Source organism: Antechinus flavipes, chromosome 4, assembly GCF_016432865.1.
Source record: "Antechinus flavipes isolate AdamAnt ecotype Samford, QLD, Australia chromosome 4, AdamAnt_v2, whole genome shotgun sequence".
NCBI classification, from domain to species: Eukaryota; Metazoa; Chordata; class Mammalia; order Dasyuromorphia; family Dasyuridae; genus Antechinus; species Antechinus flavipes.
The window spans coordinates 169,672,866-169,695,846 of record NC_067401.1 but is presented as its reverse complement, the minus strand read 5'-3'; the positions used below and the strand labels follow the sequence as shown (position 1 = coordinate 169,695,846).

General features: G+C 35.2%; 1 protein-coding gene across 14 annotated transcripts in view; it reads right to left on the bottom strand.

Annotated features, from left to right (window-relative positions):
• RBFOX3 (RNA binding fox-1 homolog 3) overlaps window positions 1-22,981 on the bottom strand; it is a 974,608-nt gene that overhangs the window by 238,886 nt on the left and 712,741 nt on the right. For 13 of the 14 annotated variants that reach the window (XM_051995458.1, XM_051995459.1, XM_051995460.1 and 10 more), the window contains one exon: window positions 20,921-20,959. The exons of the other annotated variant lie outside the window; for it this stretch is intronic. The gene's annotated coding sequence lies outside the window, so the exon portion shown is untranslated. The remainder of the gene's footprint in view (window positions 1-20,920; window positions 20,960-22,981) is intronic. 14 annotated transcript variants of the gene reach the window in all.

Below are 22,981 nucleotides of genomic sequence, written 5' to 3'. Positions count from 1 at the left end.
CTAGCTGAGTGAGAACCATGTGCTAATAGAGTGGAAGGGCAGCTGGGTTGGTTCTTGAGCATTCTAATCCATTTGGAAATGGATTACAAGGTGCACAAGCCTACAGGTGTCTTGGGGACAATGGTTAAAAATCTTAGGAGGAGGGAAGAAATAAGGTCTGGGAAAAGAGCTGTGCATGTTAGAGAAGTAGAAATCTGGGCTATAAGACATATAATATGTCTTAGCTAGCATTTTCCAAAGCTAATTTGTCAATAAAAGAATGGGCTGTTTTCCCAATTAACTTGTGAGGGGCTTGGCATTCTCTGGTCCTACCATTACCTTCTTACTTAGTCTTTTGCCTTCTAAGATTCCAAGTCAGCTCCAGCTAAGGAGTGAGAAGAAGACTGGAGAGGAAGGAATCCTGGCTGATTCAGCAAACTCCTATGAGACACTGTGCTTCTTCTGCACAAAGACTGCCTATGGGGAGTTTTGGGGATTGTATGGAAGCGGTCATATTGTTTAAGCAGATATGGAGCCACAGTTTTATATGGACTGTCTTGGGTTGAGGTACCAGTTAAGGAGAGCTCACCATATCTGTTTGCAAGTTCAAACAAAGGGAAATTTGAGTATTGAATCAAGACTCAATTGGCATACAAGTCAGAATCTTCAACACTGACTCTATGTTGAGAATAGATGCATAGCGATAATATCTGTACATGATGCTTTATTTCTCTTCTAGAGATGCTTTTGGTGAAACTACGATCAGCATTTAAATGTTAAAAATATTCATATATAGATATACATATCCACACACATGTGCATATATACATGTCACCCAGCAGTGCTAATTGATAAAAAAATAAGTTTTTAAAAAAATTAATTAGTTAAATTTTAATGTACATTGTTTTATGAATCATATTGGGAGAGAAAAATCAGAGCAAAAGGGAAAAATCATGGGATAGGAAAAAAAAGAAAAAAGAAGTGAACATAGCATGTAATGATTTACATTTAATCTTCATAGTTCTTTCTCTAGTTTTTTTCAGCATTTTCTGTCCAAAGTCTATTGGGTTTGCTTTGGATCTTTACAATATGTTAAAGGAGGAAGTACAGAGCTCAGGCAAAGAAGGGACTGAGAGTCTTGAGCAAAAGAAGATTCAGTTCCATGGCAGTTTTATCTAGGCACAGTGGTTCTCAAAGTCAAGTCCAGAGATTTTCTGGTGGTCTCTGAAACCTTTTCAGAAGGTCTGCAAATTCAAATTAGTTTTTTTCTAATATGGTAAATATCTATCAATATAACCTACATAAATAAAAATTCTTGAGACAGATCCTCAATAGTTTTTTAAATAGTATAAAGATAGTGAGAACAAAAGTTTGAGTACCACTGATCTAGGGCATAGGTGGACAAGAATGTATTGGATGACTTGGTACTTACTAGAATCTCAAACCCAAATAGCCTTCCTTTCTCTTTAACATTCTATACAGATTGTGTGGGTGGGGGTGGGGGTAGGAGAATGGGATGAGTTGGGGGAGGGGGAATATTGGGGAAGCAGGCAAGGCAGTAGGGTAAGACAAAGATGTTCTTGGAAGTATGGGCAACCAAAATATTTAGAGAGCTATACACCCATATTATACTATAGTCTTTGGGGCCATTAGTAATCTCAGAAACAGGCCAGTCAGGATCAAATATCCTACTTTATTATTCTCTTATTCTACTCTTCTCTCTCTAGTCTCTTTCTTTATGTGTCTGTTCATTGTGTTTTCTTTTTCGATTTTTCTCTCTCCCTCTCCTCTTCCTTATTCCCTCTTTTTCTTTCCCTTTCTTCTTTTTTTTCCTTTTCTCCTCTCATTCTTTTTCTTTCTCTCACTCTTTCTCCCACTTCCCCCTCTATGAAAGAAATTGGAACGAGGGAAGAAGATGTGAAGTAAGGTGTCTAGGGAACATGATGCAAGCCTCCTGATATGAACTGTGGCTGCCTTCCGAGACTAGAAATCAGTTTCCTGGATCCAGAAGCACAACTCATTGGCCAGTCATTCCTGAGGAGGGAATTGAAGCTACAGGAGTGGAATTAGCTATTTAGCCTTTGAATCTGAGCTGATGGACTTAGGTGGGAGGGTAAATGAGAGGTAAAGATACAGATGGGTTGCAGTTATTATGAAAATATCAATTTTCATTGGCATATGTGTATATTAATTTGTGAAATCAATTTTGTATATCACTAAGCTATCAACATTTCAATTAATTTTCAAAATCAATGAGAAGTCTGTTTCCAAATGTTACCTCTTTTTCTTTAATAATAACAATAACTAACATTTTATGGGGTGGCTGGGTGGCACAGTAAATAAGAGTTCTGGGCATGGAGTCAGGAAGACTCCTCATTCTAAGTTCAATATGTACTAGCTATGTGACTCTGGGCAAGTCACTGAATTCTGTTAGCCTCAGTTTCCTCAGGAATGAGCTAGAGAAGGAAATTGCAAACTACTTCATCTTTGTCAAGAAAACAACTGAACAACAGTCTCTAATTCTATATCCAATGTGCTTTCTACTAAAGCACTTTGCCTTTTATCCATATTCTTTATTCCTTCAAGATAATTTGTTTTTGATCTGTTTCCTCTTTTTTTATTTCTATTACTGTCCCAATTTTCTAGACCTTAGGAGACAGAAGGAAGTAATAGAGAGAAGAGAAAGATCTCAGACCATACTAGGAAGCTATTCTAAGAGCAACAATAAATGGTCAGAAGGGTGAACTCAGATGCAAAATGTGTTAGGGGAAGATTTTAGGGAAATAGATTTTGAAGAATGAATGATTTGGGAAGGGCTGTGAATAGCTAAGTGCTTTCCTGGCTTAGGGAACTACACAATTGGGAAGAAAGAAATGAATGTGATATTTGGGAAGAATGGTGAAGAGACCAGTATGCCAACTGAGGAAGGACTTTTTATAAGGGAATAGAGGGAATTTAGGATACTTTCAGGATATGGATTTAGAATTAGAAGGGATCTATCAATGATAGCTGACAATTCAATGCTAATCTTCCTAACCTTCCTAACCTCCCTCCACCCCCAAGCTCTATCCTCCACAGGGGCTATGGCATGGTCAGTCATAAATAGCACAGCTACCTAGGAAACAAAGCCTTTTAGGGCACTAAGTGACACTGATTTTAGAACTGTGAGTTGAGCAACCTTGGATGCAAAAGCAGATTTTTGTTGTTGTTGTAAGCATTTTTCTGCTGATTAAGTTAAATCCTGAAAAGGCTCTGAGTTGGAGGAGTTTTGAATGTAGGAGGTAGTCCCTGTTCTAATCCTCTCAGCTGGTAACTGGGTTTTCCTTTTGTGTCTAAGCTCTCTGATTCCTCCCCTATTCTACTATGCCCTTGCTATATCCTAGAGGCCTGTTTTAAGACCAGCATCTTTGATTGTAAAGATAAGAGCATCTCTGTGCTTGATTCTGGAGATGGTTAGAAAAGTTGCCCTCCCCAGATAATAGAGGCCTGGTTTCTTCCATGACAAGCCTGAAGTCTTCTTTCATCATATTCTCTTCTACCATATTTCTCACGGACACTTAAAAGTTCTTTTTTTTTTTGGTGAGGCAATTGGGGTGAAGTGACTTGCTCAGAGTCAAACAATTGAAAGTGGTAAGACTGCTTTTGAACTCAGGTTTTCCTGACTCCAGAGTCAGTACACTACCTACTATGCTATCTAGCTGCCCCCTCATCATATTCTCAACATTTAAGAGTCATACTTGGTTAAATTCTAGAGGTGACTATACAAAGTAATTGTCTCTTACCTTGTAAATATACTAAAGGTTCTTTCTTTTTTTAAAGTTTCATTTATTTTAATAATATTTTATTTTTCCAAATACATTCAAAGTTAGTTTTTAACATTCACCTTTGCAAAATCTTATGTTTCAAGTTTTTCTCCCTTCTTCTCTCTGCTCCCAGACAGCAAGCTGTCCAATATGGGTTAAATGTATAATTCTTCTAAACATATTTTCATATTCATCATGCTGTGTAAGAAAAATCAGATCAAAAGGGGAAAAAAACATAAGAAAGAAAAAACCCAAGCAAACAAACAACAATAAAAAAGATGAAAATACTATGCTTTGACCCACATTCAGTCTCTATGGTTCTCTCAATATGGATGGCGCTTTCTATCACAAGTCTATTAAAATTGCCTCAACAAGGTACTTTCAAGCAAGGCAATACCTCCTGTATGTGATACTTTTAGTGTAAAACAGGACTTCTTACTTAACCTGAAGACCATGAATATATGTTTTTAAAAATTGACAAGTTTTTTTTTTAATATAATTGGTTTCCTTTTCAGTTACAAGTATTTTGTTTTATTCATTTAAAAACATTATTCTGTGAAATGGTCCATAGATTTTAACCAGACTTCCATAAGAGTCCATGATGCAAAAATAATTAAGAACCCCAACTCCAAATAGATAATATCCAAATGTCTTCAGTGGTTTAGTTAGCTGCTCTGGAAAGTCCTAAAGAACTAGTATCGATCTTGCTAAAATTGTAACAAAAGTGGCAAACCCGGAATCTGTGCTGTTTGCTGAAAATTAAAGGATGCAGATAATACTTATATTCCTTCTTCAGGTGTAGAACCTAATGAGTTTACTTCCTTTTTAGAAAGAATAATTATTTAAAACAGGAAGTTTCTATATGGATCCTTGGGTGCCCACCTCAAGTGAGCTCTTTTCTAGTCCAATCTCAAATTGTTCCCTCCCCAAATGGTAGTCTTCCTAGCACTTACTTTCTGTTGTCCCAGGTTCACCATCAATGGGAATAGGTACTTATCCTTGAATCTCCCCTTTCCAATGGGTCCTTGTGTCTTGAGATACAAAACATGTCTCCCTTATACATGAATTTGCTTTGAAAAGCTAATCTGTTGATTGCTTTTGTATTTGTTGTCTCCAGGTGTGTTTTATTGTGTTTGCCCTAGGCACCAGAATTACTAGTTATGACTCTGGATCCTGCTAAGTATAAACAAGATATTTCCAGGTTAAAAGAAAAACACCTCTTCTCTCTACTTCTGCCCACTTCTCACTAGAGAATCTATGATTCATACAGACTCCACATTTTAGCTTAACAACAAATTCATCTTAAATTAAATCCAAGATTATCCAGACCAGAAACAATAAGACAGGGAGAGAGAAAGTCTGAGATCACCCAACTAATTGCCAGCACCAGTGAATAAACAAAAATGATGTAGAGCAAAGAAATAAGGAATCTAGATGGAAGATGCCCCTGGGATTTCCTGGAAAGGTGATTCTTAGGCCCATTCAGATTTTCCTGGCGCATGATCATATTCAAAGCTCAGCTGCTTTGACAGCTAACCTCTAGTAGAGCAATTCAAGAAAACAACATTCTCAATAATTCAGCATGAGGAAAAGGAAGTTAAGAAGATAAAGAAAAAAAAAAAACAGCCTCAGCAGAGAGAGGGGGGAAGAAATGAAAGAGAGAAAATATGGAGGAAAGAAGGGAAAGAAAAGTAGCAGAAGAAAGAAACAGAGACAAAGAGAAGGAAATGATTAATATTTAATTTATTCTAATTTACATTTATACAGGGTCCTATTCCTGGAAGGTGATAGAGTCCTTTACTCTCAAAAAATGAAACATAACTGGCACCATAATGAAATGAATAGATGATAGACTTGGAACCAGGAGCCTAGGATTTGAATTCTAATTCTACTCCTAAGTGGACTGTGACCTTATAGAACTCACTTAAAACCCTCTATGAGGTTTAATTTCCTAATCTGTAAGGTGAGAGGCAATGCAGGTAGAGAATTACTCTTAAAACCAGGAAAACTTGAATGGGAATCTTGCTTTTGACGTATACAGGTTCTGTGACCCTTGTCAAGTCACTTAAACCCTAAGAACCCTCACAAATTTGGAGAAGGTGGTGATCTCCTTTAAGAGAGCGAATTTCTTTGCTTTGGAGCACTCTATTCTCCTCCCTCCCCCAAATCACATAGATCAAATCTCTATCCTCTCTAACCTTCTGTATAATACTGGAATAACCTACTATATCTTTCCTAGATGATCTCTGAATTATTTTTCAATGCAAAATTATCTCATTTTTACATTTACAAATTTGTTGTGAGTCTCAAATGAACAACTGTGCAAACACTTTGTAAAATGTAAAGTTCTCTCCTAAAACAAAATATTGGATCTGACCTCTGACAACTGCTAGCTGTGTAATTATGGGTAGGCTACTCTTGAGGTCTTGGTTTCTTTCTTTGTAAAATGGGGGTAATCATATGAGATAATGTATAAATAAAGTACTTTGGAAAAAATCAACATATGTTTCTAAAATACCTCCTATAGATAGGGAACTGCAAAGTATTCTCAGTAGAGAATACAAAGACAAAAGTGAAATAACATTCCAAAGAGCCTAATAATAAAGAGAAGATCATGTACTTACACAAATATATACAATATATACAAATGAATACAAGGTTGTTTTGGGAGAGAGAACACTAGCAACAAGGAATTTCAGGAAAGGATTCATGGTGGATGAACTGAACTTTGAAGGAAACCAAGGAAGCATTATGTCCAACAGGCAGATTTGAGGAGGGACAGCATTCTAATTTGGGGAATACCCAAAAGCATAGAAATGGAAGATGAAGCAATGTGAGTAAGATATAGAAAGTAGATTAATTTGCTTGGATTGTAGAGTGCAACAAGATAAATAATTTGTAAGAAGGCTAGAAAAGAAGGAAGAAGCCAGGTTGTATTGTATAGAGACTACTGCATTTCTTTATCTGTAAAATGAGGAGAACAATAGCATTTACCTCTTAGGGTTTGTGTAAAGATCAAACAAAATAATATTTATAAATAATTTTGCAAATCCTGAAGTGCTACATAAATGCTAGCTATTATTACTTATTTAGGTCTTCAGGGTATTAAAATTCAGCTACATCTGATTCTTCCTTTTCAGGTCTGTTGCACTGATTAACCTTACTATTTTTAATTTTTATTATTTTATTTCATTTTTTGATGAGGCAATTGGAGTTAAGTGAGTTGCCCAGGGTCTCAAAGCTAGGGAATGTTAAGTGTCTGAGACTAGATTTGAACTCAGGTCCTCCTGACTTCAGGGCTGGTGCTCTATCCACTGCACTACCTAGTTGCCCCAACCTTTCTATTTTTTAAAAAATTATTTTGGTAAGTAGTGGTTTATATATAATCTGAAGTCTGGATAAGCTATTCCTCCTCCATTCCTACCTCTTAAAATTATTATTTCCTTTAAAAGTCTAGATTTTTTGTCTCTCCTAATAAATTTTGCTAGTCCTTTTTGTCTAGTCTTTTAAACTATTTCTTTGGTAATCTAATAAGTATAGTACAAAGTCTTTAAATTAATTCTAATAATATCATCATTTTTATTATATTGGCCTGGCCCAGCCATGTGTATTATGCTTCCAGTTAAATAGCTTTTTATTTCTTTAAGGAGTATTTTGTAGCAATGATTGTAAAGTGATGATCAAGTTGTTCAACCTTTCATTTCTGGTAGAAATCTAAGAATCATGATGAATAATTTTTAAAAATATTATTATTATTATTATAACTTTTAATTGACAGAACATATGCATGGGTAATTTTTAACAACATTATCCTTTGCACTCACTTCGGTTCCAACTTTTCCCTTTCCTCTCTCCACCCCCTTTCCTAGATGGCCTTCAGTCTTATACATGTTAAATATGTTATAGTATATATGATGAATAATTAAAAAAAAAACAGATTCATACACTATTTTTGCCAGGATTTTATTTAAATGTTGAATCAACATTCATTGTTGATATTGACATGTAGTTATCTTTCTTTGCTTTATCCTATCCTGTCTTAGGAATTATGACTATTTTTGTTTCATAAAACGAGTTTGGTAGAATACTTTCTGTAAAGGACTGAAACTATGAAAAGATGTACTTGAATTAGACAACCAAGCACTTAAGGCTAATTACCTATTCAATATGAGACTATGACTCTTTTAGCATATGTTTAGAAAAATGGCTCTTCTTACCATGGGTGCTGGCTCAATGTTTGATGTTAAGATAATCATAGGCAAGGATTAGAGGGTGGGAACAGAGAGGTGAGATTTCACTTGGTAGCAGGAGAGGAGGAGAAAGATGGAGATTCTGGACTCCAGAATCAAGAAGAGATCTTTGGCAAAACTCCTGGAAGTTTGCCAGCTTCTACCCCTAAAGATCAAGGACTTTTACTTATCATGACTCTGGCTGATCTTGAGGCCTCTAGGGAGCTGGCAGCTAGCTTGGACTTAACAACTTTCTTTCTCAGTTTTGGGAATATTTTGTATAGTATTTGTATTAATTGTTCTTTCAAAGTTTGTTCTGTTAATCTGAATATTAAAAAGTATTTTAAAAGATAATCCTATATTTCTTTTGAATTTTATTTTGCTGGCATATAACTATGTATAGTGGATCCTGAGAATTCTTTTATTTCTTCTGAATTTGTTGTGATTATATCTTATTTTGTTAATTTTTATTTTCCTTCCTCTTTTTAAAAATCAGATTGGCTAAGGGATTATCAATTTTCTTTTCTTTTCAAAGGATAAGTTTTCAGTTTTGATTTCAACATCATAATCCTTTATATCTAGTTTATTTCACATTGAATTTTCAAGATTCCTTCTTTTTATTCATTTTAGTTTGTTTTCTAATTTAAAATTGCAATTCACTTTATTAATCCTATTTTCCCCTATTATATTAGTGTGTTTTAGGAATATAATTTTCCTCTAAGAACTGCTTTAATTTCAATGGAGAAATTTTGACATGTTATCTTATTATTATTTTCTTTCATACAGCTATTGACTGTTTCTTTGATTTCTTCTTTGATCTAAATTCCATTTAGGATTTCATCAAATTTCCATTTACGTCTATGCCTTTTGCTTATGGTTCCTGTATTATTCACTATTTTCATTGTGACATGGTTGGAAGGATATGTTTAGTATTTCTGTTATTAAAAACATTTCCTCACAATTTGTGTGCCCTGATAATACAAAAGAATTTAGAAAAGGGTGAAAAAAGAAGAAGCAGAGGTACCTCATATAGATAGCTTTTTTTAAGGCATGCACCTGAGAAAGGAAGGAGAGATATAGAATAATAGGTTGCAAGAAATAATATAGTCTAGTGAGGATTTTTTAAGGATGGGAGAGACTTGGGAACATCATGGAAGAAATCAGTATATAGGAAGAGAATTAAGAAAAGAGAAAGAGGATAATAGGGGAAATCTATATAAAAATATTGGAGGGGAATCAAGAGTACAAATAGAATAGTTATTCTTGCCGAAGCAAAAAGGCCATTTCTTCATTAAAGACCAGACTAAAAGCATAAATAGTGGATGATGGTGTCAAAAATTATAAGATAATTAAGAGGAATTGTAAGATGAAGAGAAAAAAAGAGTAGAGATGAATGGCCTTCATTATGAAGTATAAGTCAAGATCCTCAGCTGATAGAGTAGAGGACTAGATAATGCATTTGTTGTGGACTCAGTCAGTATGGTTATATGACTTCTATATAACTAAATTTCTTAGTTTGTGAGTAGGAGCAAGGAAGGTAAGTGGTGGGAGTAATTCAGGATTGGAGCTTGGCAAGGCATGAGTGGTAATAGGACAAGTGAACAAGTGATTTGGGAATAGAAGATAGTATAGAGCTGAATTGGTTCACTAAACTTTTGAGACTGGAAAAGGAAGAGAGTGTAATAAAAGTGAAAGTAATGATGTGGGGAAAATCTGAAATAAAGGTCTCAAAGTCTAAGTAGAGGTTTAGGAGTGTAACATACAGATAGATAAGATGAAAGGAGAATATAATCAGATAAAGAAATTTCAGAAATCATTTTGATAAAAATGGAGTGCTTGTTACATGTGGCAAAATCAAGGATAATCATTATTGGTAGCATTTACATAGTGCTTTAAAGTTTGCAGAGCAAATATTATGTTATGAGCAGGCTGATTTCAGAAAAGGCTAGTAAGATTTGCATGAACTGATGCTAAGTGAAGTGAGTAGAATCAGTAGAATATTGTGCACAGGAACAAGAAGATTATGTGATAATAAACTGTAATGAACTTGGTTTTTTTATTATTATTTTTTAAAATAACTTTTTATTGACAGAACTCATGCCAGGGTAATTTTTTACAACATTATCCCTTGCATTCACTTCTGTTCCGATTTTTCCCCTCCCTCCCTCCACCCCCTCCCCCAGATGGCAAGCAATCCTTTACATGTTGAATAGGTTACAGTATATTCTGGATACAATATACGTGTACAGAACCGAACAGTTTTCTTGTTGAACAGGGAGAATTGAATTTAGGAGGTATAAAAAGCCTGGGAAGAAAAACAAAAATGCAAGCAGTTTATATTCATTTCCCAGTGTTCTTTCTCTGGGTGTAGCTGCTTCTGTCCATCTTTGATCAATTAAAGCTCTCTTTATCGAAGAGATCCACTTCCATCATAATACATCCTCAAACAGTATCGTTGTAGGGGTATCTAATGATCTCTCTGCTCATTTCACTTAGCATCAGTTCATGTAAGTCTCGCCAGTCCTCTCTGTATTCATCCTGCTGGTCATTTCTTAGAGAACAATAATATTCCATAATGTTCATATACCACAATTTACTCAACCATTCTCCAATGATGGGCATCCATTCATTTTCCAGCTTCTAGCCACTACAAACAGGGCTGCCACAAACATTTTGGCACATACAGGTCCCTTTCCTTTTTTTAGTATCTCTTTGGGGTATAAGCCCAGTAGTAACACTGCTGGATCAAAGGTATGCACAGTTTGATAACTTTTTGAGCATAGTTCCAAATTGCTCTCCAGAATGGCTGGATGTGTTCACAATTCCACCAACAATGTATCAGTGTCCCTGTTTTCCCACATCCCCTCCAACATTCCACATTATCTTTCCCTGTCACTCTAGCCAATCTGACAGGTGTGTAATGGTATCTCAGAGTTTGGACTTGGTTTTTTAAAACAATGAAATGACTCAAAGCAATTCCAATAGACTTGGGATGGAAAGAGCCATCCACATCCAGAGAGAGATTATAGAGACTGAATGTGGATCAAAGCACAGTATTTTTACCTTTTTGTTGTTTGTTTTTGTGTTTTCCCCCTTTTGATCTAATTTTTCTTGCACAGCATGATGAATATGGAAGTATGTTTATAAGAATTGCACATGTTTAACCTATATTCAATTGCTTGCTGTTTATGGAAGGAGGAAAAGAGAGGGAGAAAAATTTAGAACACAAGATTTTTGTAAAGGTGAATATTGAAATGTATTTGCATGTATTTGGAAAAATAAAAAGCTATCAAAAGACAAATATAATATCATCTTATTCTTACAACAACCCTGGACAGTAGGGACTATTATTATTTGCATTTTATGGATGAGGAAACTGAGTTTGAGAGAAGTTCAGTGACCTAGCTAGGTTTATATATCTAATGAATGTCCGAAGCATGATTTGAACATAGTTCTTTCCTAACTCCACGTGCAGCTCTCTATTCACTGAACCATCTATGTAGCTGAGGTATGTATCCTATGAAGTAGGTAAATAGATCATGGGAGTTGAGTAGATCAATGAAGTGAGAGTGAAGAATATTTCAGAGAAAAACAACATGTAAAGCCTAATGATTCTGAATGTAAAATCCATTTCTCATGGTTATTTCACATCTAACACAGAGACAATACAGGAATTTTTACAAAAGTATATGCAGTCCTGTTAGTGTTTTAAAGAACCAAAAAACTAAAACCAATACAATCCATAGAAGTTTATTCTTTTCCTTAAAAACTGTTTAAAAACATCAACACTAACAAAAAGAAAGAAATCTAAATTCTGAGGCCAGTTGTGAAAAACAGATGAAGTGGTTCTCAAAGAAAATGGGGAATTTTCATGGGTACAGATAGTGAAACCATAGGATACCATGTACTTAAGGATAAGCAGGTTTCAGTGAGAACCAGAATATGTATATGAGAGGAAAAAGTCTAAAATGAAGGTAAGTTTCTTCATTTTAAATTAAAAGTTCCAGAGTACTATTGAAGAGCATCTCAAATATGGAATGGGATATATTGAGAGGAGAGTTATGATAGGGAATATGATATGAGACAAGGGAAGTGCAGGATTAAGAGGAGGTTTGCTCTTTGGCAGTGCAATATCACAGGGTTTGGGAGAATAAGAAGTAAAGTTTGCTAATCATTGAGAAATTAGTCCAGACAGAATATCAGTGGATGGAGAAGAATTATTCTGATGACAATAGGTGAAAAGAATACATAGAATCTAAGCATAGCCTGGAGGTATAGGTATGACATGATGTTTCTGAATCTTTAGGTATTCTCCTGAAGTGCTCAACCAGCTAGATATCTGGAATTTTTAACTGCTGGACTTGCACAAATCTCAAAGTATTTGTGTGTGTATGTGTGTGTGTGTGTGTGTGTGTGTGTGTGTGTGCGCCAATACTATTGAAACTAAGTATTATTAATAATCACTTATTCCATCAATTTTTCTAGGCACAGGGTAGACCGGGTTTCCTAGGCTTTAGATAAACACATATACAGTCAATATTCCCATTAGTGAAAGACTAAGTAAATATCCTTATAGATATATAAGTACAGTAAAGGATAACAGGTAAGATGATAATGAAATAGCAGTCAGGGGTTTGTCCTTATCCATTTATTATCTCCTTGTTATTCTTCACTCTAAAGCAAACTAATAGAAAGATTTGTTTTTTTTTTTTTAAATCAAGCAAACAAATACCAAATGAAGCATGAATGATTCTTGATGAATCATTTGCATAATCAAATTGTTCAGTATGTAAAAGTACATATGCCTTAGGTAGGAGCAAATTAAGTATCTTACTCTCTAAGAGTTTATAGGTTCTATCTCCTTTTTGGTCCTGATTTGTGAATGTGGGGACCCTCTAGTATGAAAACTTTATCACAATGCACAACAGCAAAAATTTTAAATTATTTTTTCAATTAAAATTTATTTTTCTCCCTCCCCTTTCTATATTAGAAACAAAAGAATAAAAAATCTTCTAACAAATATGCATAGTCAAATATAAATTGTATTCAAAAATATACATCTCCTTCTCCACATTTATCCCATTATTTCTCTGTCAGGAGGTAGACTGTATTCTTTGTTACTGGCTCCATGGAATCATGTTTGGTCACTGCATTGATCAGAATTCTTAAATCTTTGAAGGAAAAACTTTTCTATACTTTATAGTCTTTTTATTGTTGCCTCGGGGTACTGAGAGATTATATAACTTATTGATGGTTATGCACTATGCCATATTACCTTTTGTGTTTTCATTTTCACTCATAAAATTCAGAGCTGGAAAGTACCTCAGACATCATTTACTTTATGCCATTTATTTAAAATATGGGAAAACTGAGGTTTGGAGAAATTAGGTGACTTGTTTAAGACTACATTGGTAGCAAAAAAGTTGAGCTAGAATTCTGACCAAGTTCCTTTGCCAGATCAGCACCATAGTTACCAGTCCCAATTGAGAGAAATGATTTTTTCCTCCCTTATATTAATAACCATTTATTGTTGGGGCATTCAGGTTTTTTCCCTTTCTATTTCCATATTCTCTAAAATTCTCCTCAGTCTTGTTCAGATCCCATCCAACCAGGAAAACTAGTTTAGTTGCATTAGTGGGTTCTGGCCCAAAGTGCTTTAGTCAGAAATGTCTGAATGGAAGTTGGTTCTACTTTTTGTCTAGATTACCCATGACTGGGGTGATATGGGTATAGATAAGATTCTTTGACCAAGACTGAGTGACCAGAGTCATATGCTCCAGACTCTCACTAGAATAAGCCCACCTCTTACTGTAATACTCATTCTGTCATTATTTGTTAACCAATCAGAAGTGATTACTACCCTCAAGAACACTCACTCTTCCAAAGGCATATAAGCATTGAGTGGTTCTATGAGGAGTCTTTGGAATTTGAGAGTGCCACAACACCTTTTATCAATTATTTGATTGATTAAAAATGATTAATAAAATGATTAATTGCCCAGAAACTATGTTTTTGGAACTTTTTATATATCACATAGTCTACATGATAAGTGAATGTTTGCCCTCCATAGCTATAGTGAGCACAGTTCAGGCACTGAGCCTCACAGGTTATAAAGAAAGGTGAAGAAGCAGGAATTAGGAGTGACTCAATTTAGAATCAGAGCTAAAATAGACCTTTGCAATCTTATTGACCATCTGCCTAGTCAAAAAAAATCTTAAACCCCATGGAAATGTTTGCAGACTTCAGGGTCAATGCTGAACTCAGAACTAATTCAGCATTCTGGTTAGTGGTTTTATAACTAATCAGTTCTATATTTAGAACTGATCAGAATCAACAAAAGCAAGATGGGGGAATATTACTTACACATGTCTCATATATTCTCTCATATCTTTTTTTTGTAACAGTTAATAGCAATTCACAACTTTATATGAATCATCTCCTTTGAACTACTCTGTGACTAGGTGCTATTAGTATTCCCATTTTACATATAAGGAAACTGATTGGGCATATATGATTTACCTATGGTGACACAGCTATTAAGGTCTCCAAAATAGGGATCATAGCCTGAATTTAAGGAATATGTTAGCAACCAATCAAAGGAAAGGAAGATAAACAACTTCCCCCACCTCCCTGCCATCAATCAAGTTACTGTCTAGGTACTCACAATAGTTGCTGTTCCAGTGCCATTGGAAAAAAAATTGCCCCCATAGTACTCTAGAATACTTATCTTCTACCTTCCTAAATCTCCTTGCAGCAGCTGCAGCAGCAGCAGCACCAACAACAACTCCTTAGAAGAAAGCTCCAGGCAATGACTGATAAGTAAGAGCCTCATTTTCCCTCCTTTTTTGGGGGGGAGGGTGGAATAGAGTAAGCTTCACAGAATGAGCAGGCATAATTTTATTTTGTTCTTCACAGCTTTCATCATATTATCTCTTTCCCACCAACCAAACCCAAACTCCTTTCCAAACTCCTCTATTACTTCTGAGGGTATCATCACCATCTTTCCAATTAACCTAAGTTCATAAGCTTTATGTCATTTTGACTTTGGATGCTCCCTACTCCTTGTAGGCATTCATTTGTTAATCTTGTCATTTTAATCTCCATAACATCTGTCATAATTGTTCTCTTTTCTTTACTGACCCAGCCATCACCCTTGTCCAGAGCCTCATCACTTCTTGTTTAAATTATTGTAATGATCTTCTTACTAGCCTCCTTGCCTCAAGTCTTTCCCCATTCTAGTTCATCTTCGAGCTGCTAAAGTGATTTTCCTAAAACATAATTATGACTAAATCACTTCCTTACTCAATAACCTATAGTGATTCTCTATTGATTTTAGAATCAAATATTATTTCATTTTCATCTCATGCTTTTTATTATTGTAGTATTGTGGTACATGTATATAATTTACAAATAGGCATGTATACATACAGTAAGATGCTGCTCAAAAAATTTTAGAGGTATGTGATCAAAGAAATTTTGAGATCCTGCCTTATGCAATGCTGCTGCTTTTGTCTCTCTTTCCTATTAGTTCATCTGTAAGTGAAAACAATTCTGGCTAGTGGTGTGGAACAAAGATAAGAGTTTTTTCTCTGGCTTTGGTCCAGGACACTATTTTCCAGTCCACAGTTCCAAGATGTATCTCTTTCCCCCATAATTATCTTCCTGAAAATTATTTTGTATTGTACTTATTCTTTCTTTCTATCTATCTATCTATCTATCTACCTACCTACCTATCTGTGTTCCTTGATAGAATACAAGTTTCGTTCCTTCCTTCTTTCCTTTCTTCCTTCCTTCCTTTCTTCCCTCCTTTCTTCTTTTTTCCTCTCTCTCTCTCTTTCTTTCTTCCTTCCTTTCTTTTTTTCTTTCTTTCTCTTCTTAATAGAATATAAGTTCCCTGAGTGCAGAGATTATTTTAATTTTTTCTTTTTATACTCAGTGCCTAAGCTTTAAAAATGCTTGTACACATATACACATATATTTACTTAGTGTCCACATATGTGAAACATTACATAGTTTCTAGTGGAATATGAGTTCATTGAGGTTAGAGAAGACTTCCTTTTTGAATCTCCATGTCTTAGGACATTGCCTGATATACATTAGGCACTTAATAAATGCTTGTTAAACATAAGTGAGAGTATCACTAAGATGTAATATAGATAAAACAGGTATCCATGTGCCACAGAATCTAGAGAACCAAGATTTTTTGACATTGTATTCTAACTGGCCTTCTCCTGCCACAGGCAAGGTCAGCAAGATGATACCATAACAATGCCAGAGATGTGCCACAAGGGTAATTGTATATTATAGTAAAACTCAGAAGGTGGGATTTTGGCAATATAATGAAAAATAAATCCGGGATTCCTTTTTCAGGCATGATAAAGTTTCCCTTCAAAAGTCAAATCTCTGGGGATCATCCTGATTGAGATTTCTCTGTTCTATCAAATGTTTGGAAGACCTTTCAGGAATGGAAGTTTTCATCTATGATCTAAGAGTTCAACATTATCCAGTATCCACTAAGATACTCACCTTTTTTACTGTCCTCTTTCTTACATCCCCCATCCACACCCTCACCTTAACCCCTAAATTCAGAAGGCAGGTAGGTCATAAGACATGGGAAAACTTTCTCACATAATACTTTCTTACTACTCTTTCTTTGTAAAGAATTACAAGCCTATTTTGGTTTCTTCTCTTTTTACCATTACTGCTTCTCTTTTTCTTCTGATATCAATCTTGGATAAAGCTATTCACCAAGAAGCAGATAGAATGACTGTGGTCTAAGAGAGATCTGCATTTTGTTCTTTGCCCCATGACCCATCTCTTGCTCACCAAAACTGGCATACTAAATTACTCTGTCCAAACTTAACAAACTTGGAAAAGCTTGCTCACTGACTGTAATTAATATACCAGGGAAAACACAGACCCAGAGGTTTTGTACACAGCCAGAAAGATTCTTTTTTAAGGGTGTCCATATATACATTCCCATTTCCTCCCATTTTCCTATTTCAACACAGTAAAAAAATGTCCCATATCTAGCTTTTTGTGCATAACCCAGTACAGCACAAGACAAAGACTTCATCAAGGAAACTAAGAGTTAGTGAGGACATACTGAGGACAGCTGAAAAAAAAACTAACTGATAAGACCTTCCTTACTCACTGTCTAGTATCTATATGATTTTGCTGAATGAGCAATATAAGATCATAATTATGAGAGCTATAAGCAGGATTTTTTTTGGCTAGATGTGAAGGTGAAACACCATTTGTTATCTAGCATCAACCAGTAGATACTGGGGACTAAAAGTTTAATTTGAATTCAATAACCAATCAACTAATTTGAGCCTTTGGTGAAGGAACTCCAAAAATAAGTGGGTTAATTTTACCAGAGATTAGTGACAAAGAATCTGAAGGCAAAGGATATGGAAGTCCATTATGGAGATTAGTAGTCTTAGGGGGGAAGCAGTGCAACATAGATAGAAGATGACTTATATGTACAGTTGGATGTGAGAGTGAAGCTCTATTCCTTTTTTTTTTTTTTTTTTTTGGGGTGCTTAAGCACCGTGGACAGAGCTCCAGAAACCCTGCTATAATTGTAGCTCTTGAAAAGATCCAATGAATTGACTCTATTCCACTGTCCATGTCTTAGCTGGGAGATGATGGGGGAGGTCAGGTAGGAATTCAAATTATGTTTTTTTATATTATTAGTAATTCAATAATAATTATTCTGGTTGTGTGTGCTGTGGGAAAAAATATCAGACAGGTAATATGTTGTTAGGACATAGAATAAATGGCAGGGGGAGAGAAGCTTTTGTCACTGTGGATGTACCCAATATCCAAATCTTTCTTAGTTTTATTGACAGGGAAATTAGGATATTATTCACAGCACACTGTAGCAAAAGGTTTAACCAATAATGGTCAATCAGATCTATTACCAGTTTCTCCAAGTTTCCAATCTCCCTAGTTTTCTGAACTCTTACTTTGCTAGAAGCTCACAAAGATTATTTAGCTAACTTTCCTCATTCTTTGCAATTAAAATTTCTTTGCTAACAGATTATTTGAATAAGCCTGTGAGGTAAACTTCTCAAAGTTCCTCCTATTTAATCAAGTTATTTATTATTATTATTGAGGCAAATTAAATTTTTTTTATTAATTGAGGCAAAGGACAGCAGTTTTCAAGATAAACCAAAAACAGGCAGCTACATCTAAACAGTTTATTCTTAGGGCCCAAATGTCCAAATGCTTCAACCTCTGTCTGTCTGTCTGTCTGTCTATGTCTCATCATCTTTTTTCTCTTCCTCCTTCACTCACTCCATCCTTTTTCCACTCCTGCAAGAGGACTAAGAAGGAGTAATTTTAGAAGAAGTAAGGGAAATTTTGCATATGCATATGTTGCATATGTGTTTAAAATAAGGGTAAGGCATTTTGTACAGGAAAAAAATCATAATAACCCAAATTTACAAAACAAAAACCATTAAGGGAATAATTGAGATTATCTTAGAAAGTAAGGTCACTGCTTGATAAAATGGACTTCAGATGTCATCTAGTCCAACTTATTCATTTTATAGATGAGAAAATTGAGACCCAGAGTATTTAAGCAGCTTATTCAAGATTGTACATTGAAAGCAGAATTTGAACTCAGGTCCTGAGTCTTTCCATTTTCTTCTGTAAAAGGATTTACTCTGGGGATTTTAGATGTTTATCTTATTCACTTAAGATGTTATTTAACTGACAAAATTGTTTTACAAATAAAAATTTAGGAGAATATAAATTGTATAAGAGCAAAATACAATTATCCTTACAAACAATGGAGATAAAACCCTGAGATCCACAACACAATTTGAAGGTAAGGTAATATTTACTGTATTTCAATTTATAATTATATTTCTATTGATAATGCAGGCAAATCCCTTGAATAAACTACCTTAAGGAAATGTGTTACCTATCTCAATTATCCTCCAACATATATGTTTATGTCATTGTCAAGAAAATTGTCAGCAAATTAACTAAAAGAAGCTTCTTAAAAGTATAGAATCTTTCAGAAACATCTCAGTCCACTGTATATCTGAACACTTACAACCTCTACGATGAAAGAATGGCTAAATGGATAAAAAAAATTGGTGGGCCTCATCAACCCATATGAGTAGATAGAGCCTTAGCAAGAAGTGTATGATCAGAATAGTCTGGATCACACTAGTTGAAGTTGAAAATTGGGAAGTTGAAAAGTGGGCTAGAAGTTTGGCATAGAATGGGAATTCTCTATTGTCTCCATTTTTATCTGGATGGGAATGAGGGAGTTATTGTTCAGATAGGAAGGCTGAAGGGGAGGGGAGCATAATAAGAAGGTTGGGTGGAAAGTTTCCAGGATCTATTCCTCTTTGGAGTGAATGTAATCGGAGCCAGGCATGGATGGAAGTGAAGGAAGAGAAAAGCAGTCAAAGACACTTGGTATAAGGGGAGTGGAAGGGTAGTAGCTTTGGATCATCTGATAAGCTCACTGTCTATAATTCCATCTAACTTACTGATAAAAATGTTGAGCAGAAATTTGGAGAGGAGAAGGGTTCAATCCTATAATCTTAGGAAGTTTTCCAAGGGAGACATTGAGAGATCAAATGACTTGCCTGTGGATAGAAATCTAGTATGGCAACCACCAATAGAACAGATTTTAACAAATAAAAATAATTTTTACTGCTGCCAAAATTTGAACTTGAGACAGAACTTGCACCCAGATCTTTTTGCCTCTAAGATCAGCCCTCTATTTACTATATCATGCGCTCTCTCTCTCTCTCTCTCTCTCTCTCTCTCTCTCTCTCTCTCTCTCTCTCTCTCCCCCTAATTCTGAAACAGTTTGAATTCCCTATTTACATGTGTTTACATGCCTAGCATAGAGTATTGCATATAATAAGTGCTTAGTAAATGGAATTTGGGTTGGGTTAGGTTGGTGGCAAGGAGAGATTGTCTAGAAGTGTATTAAGCAAGAAAAAGCAGCTACCTTTTAGGCAAGCTTTTATGTTAGCTCATTTATAAAATGGATCATCCTCCTATATATGAGCCATTGAGAATTGAAAAAGAGATTTTCTAGTTTGTTGGAAGCTTAGAGCCAGTTCAAGGGAGCACACATTGGAGTGCACTGTGCTGGATTTGGGATCAGGAAGATCATGGTCAAGTCTTATCTTGGATACTAGTCGTACCCTTCTAGGCAAGCCACTAACACTTTCTGGGACAGTTTTCTCATTTGTAAAATAATAATAACATAACAATAGACAACAATAATAGCACCTATCTCAAAGATAAGGCTCAAATAAGATAATTTATGTAAAGTTCTAAGCAAACCTTGAAATGCTATAAAATATCAGTTACTATTATTAGCTAACTATCTCTAGATCTTAGTTACAATTCATTGACTCCCAGTCATTTGGCACTTTGTTGATAGTTAATGAGGGGACTTGCCCTCTTGCCAGCTGAACACTAGGATTTGTATGTGATCAGAGAACACACTATTCTGAGTATGGACCCATCACACAATGAGTGAGGCACAGTGCCAATAAGACTAAGGGAAGGTGCTTGGTGGTGGTGGGAAACCAATAAGCGTTGCTAAAGGAAAACTGGATTTCTTGGGTAATCTCAGATTCAACAAAACTCCTTTAATTCCTTCCTTGTTTTTCCTCCCCAGCTTTGCTCCTGTAGATTGGAAATTTTCAAGTGAGAATTAGGTGGAGAGTGAGGAAATTTCATGGAGAGATTCAGAAATACCTTCTCCTCTGGCTTCTGGCTCTGCCCCCAATCTTCTTTTTCCAGAAATGAATGGGGAATCCCAGAAACACTAAGAATTCACTATAAGTAGCTCTTATAGAAGTACAACACCACACATGTCAAAAACAATTCTCAAAAAAACAACAAAAGAGAAAGTCTTTATACCTTTGATTCAGCCAATTTTCCCCCGGGGCACTCTGGACTCTAAGAAAAGAAAGAAAGAGAAGAGAGAAAGAATTACAATCAATGGCTGTAATCATGAACTTGGTTGCTGGAGATGCTATTTGATCACTGCCTAGTCAAGTTTGGAACAGGAGGTATTATCTCCCTAGGAGTTCTTGGAAACCTGCTCAGGTTAAACTTGCTGCCGTCAGGATTTCAAGTGTGGCTGTAAGTGGACATTTTACTTAACAGGCAAAGACAAGGGAAAACAACATTTTGGAATCATATCTAGATTTTCCATATTTATCTTCTTTCCAGCTCTGGGAAAGCTCCTTTGTTATTCTTTTCTTTTCCCCAAGGTCTCAGAGATTCCCACTCGTTTCTCCTTCCTCACCTGTAATCCCTATGACAAGAGATCATATGTCAAGAATGCACTTTGCAGACTGCCTATAGCAAATGTTGAATCCCAATCTGAATTTCTCCTGCCACCCAACACATGTCTGGCTTAATTCCCCTGGCTCTTACTTAATGTGTACCTGTAGAATACCAACTAATTTTTAACATACTTTGATAAACACAATATTATTAGAAAGATAAAATTAGACACAATGAACTCCAAATCTGAATAATTGATTTTATCACCTATTGTTTTGAATTATCTCTATTATTACTTGACATCTTTGGCATGGGTATAACAACAATAATAATGTATGATAAGGAACTGTGATGTCATCATTGTGAGAAATTATTGACTCGAAATTGCTTCTACTACTATAGTTCACTATTTATCTATTACTTGCACATTTTATATCCAAGTCAAACTAGTTTACTTGCTATTTCCCAACATTTCATCTACTTTTATGCATTAACACAAGATGTTTCTCATGCCTGAAAAATTTTTCCCTTATTACCTTAGGAATCCCTAGATCCCTTACTTGGAGCAAATAAATATAAGCTTCTAAACAACCCTTTGTAGATACTATCATTCCACCAGAAACTAATTTGTACATATTTTATATTTGACCATTTGTATATATTCCTCCAGTAGAAAGTAAAGTAAATGTAAATTTAAGAAATGGTAGATATTATTCTTGGTTTGAGTTTTTTTGTTATTGTATTTCTAGTGCCTAGTTCTTTACACATAGTAGGCATTTAATAAATGCTTACTTAACTGAAGCAGTACATAATTCTAAGTGAGTTGTCTAATATTAGAGCTAGGATCTGAATTCCTATATTCTTTGACTCTAATTCCCATGCTGCTCAACAACACTCATGACACATTTAAATAGAGCTTTTAGCTTTGAAAAATATTTCCCCTAAATGTGGGAAAATTGGGACATCAATGCACTGTTGGTGTAATTGTGAATTGATCCAGCATTCTGGAGAGCAATTTGGAACTATGTCCAAAAGGCTATAAAACTGTGCCATTTCTTTGATCTTACAGTACCATTATTGTTAGGTCTTTATCCTAAAGAGTTAAAAAAGGGGGGGGAATGATTTATTTATATAAACATATTTTAGCAGCTTTTTTTGTAGTGGCAAAGAATTAGAAATTGAGGGGATGCCCATCAATTGGGGAATGGCAAGATAAGTTGTATGTAGTATAGGATTGTAATAGAGTGCTTTTGTGTTATAAGAGCACAATGATTTCAGAGAAAACCTGGAAAGAGTTACATGAACTGAAATAAAATGAAGTGAGCAGAACCAGAACACAGTAAAACATGTAGTGATAACATGATGATCAATTGTGAATGATGTAGCTACTCTCAGCAATACAATAATCCAAGATAATTCTAAAGGTCTTCTGATGAAAAAATGCTATCTACCTCCAGAGAAAGAACTGATGGATTCTAAATGCAGATTGAAGCATATTACTTTTCACATTTTTTTTCCTTTTGGGTTTGTCTTTTTTACAACATTACTAAATTGGAAATGTATTTTGCATGATTGCACATGTAAAACTTATATTGATCTCGGGGGGAGGGGAGAAGAGGGAAGGAGAAAATTTGGAATTCAAAATTTAAAAAAAAGAATGAAAAATTTATCTTTATATGTAATTGGGGA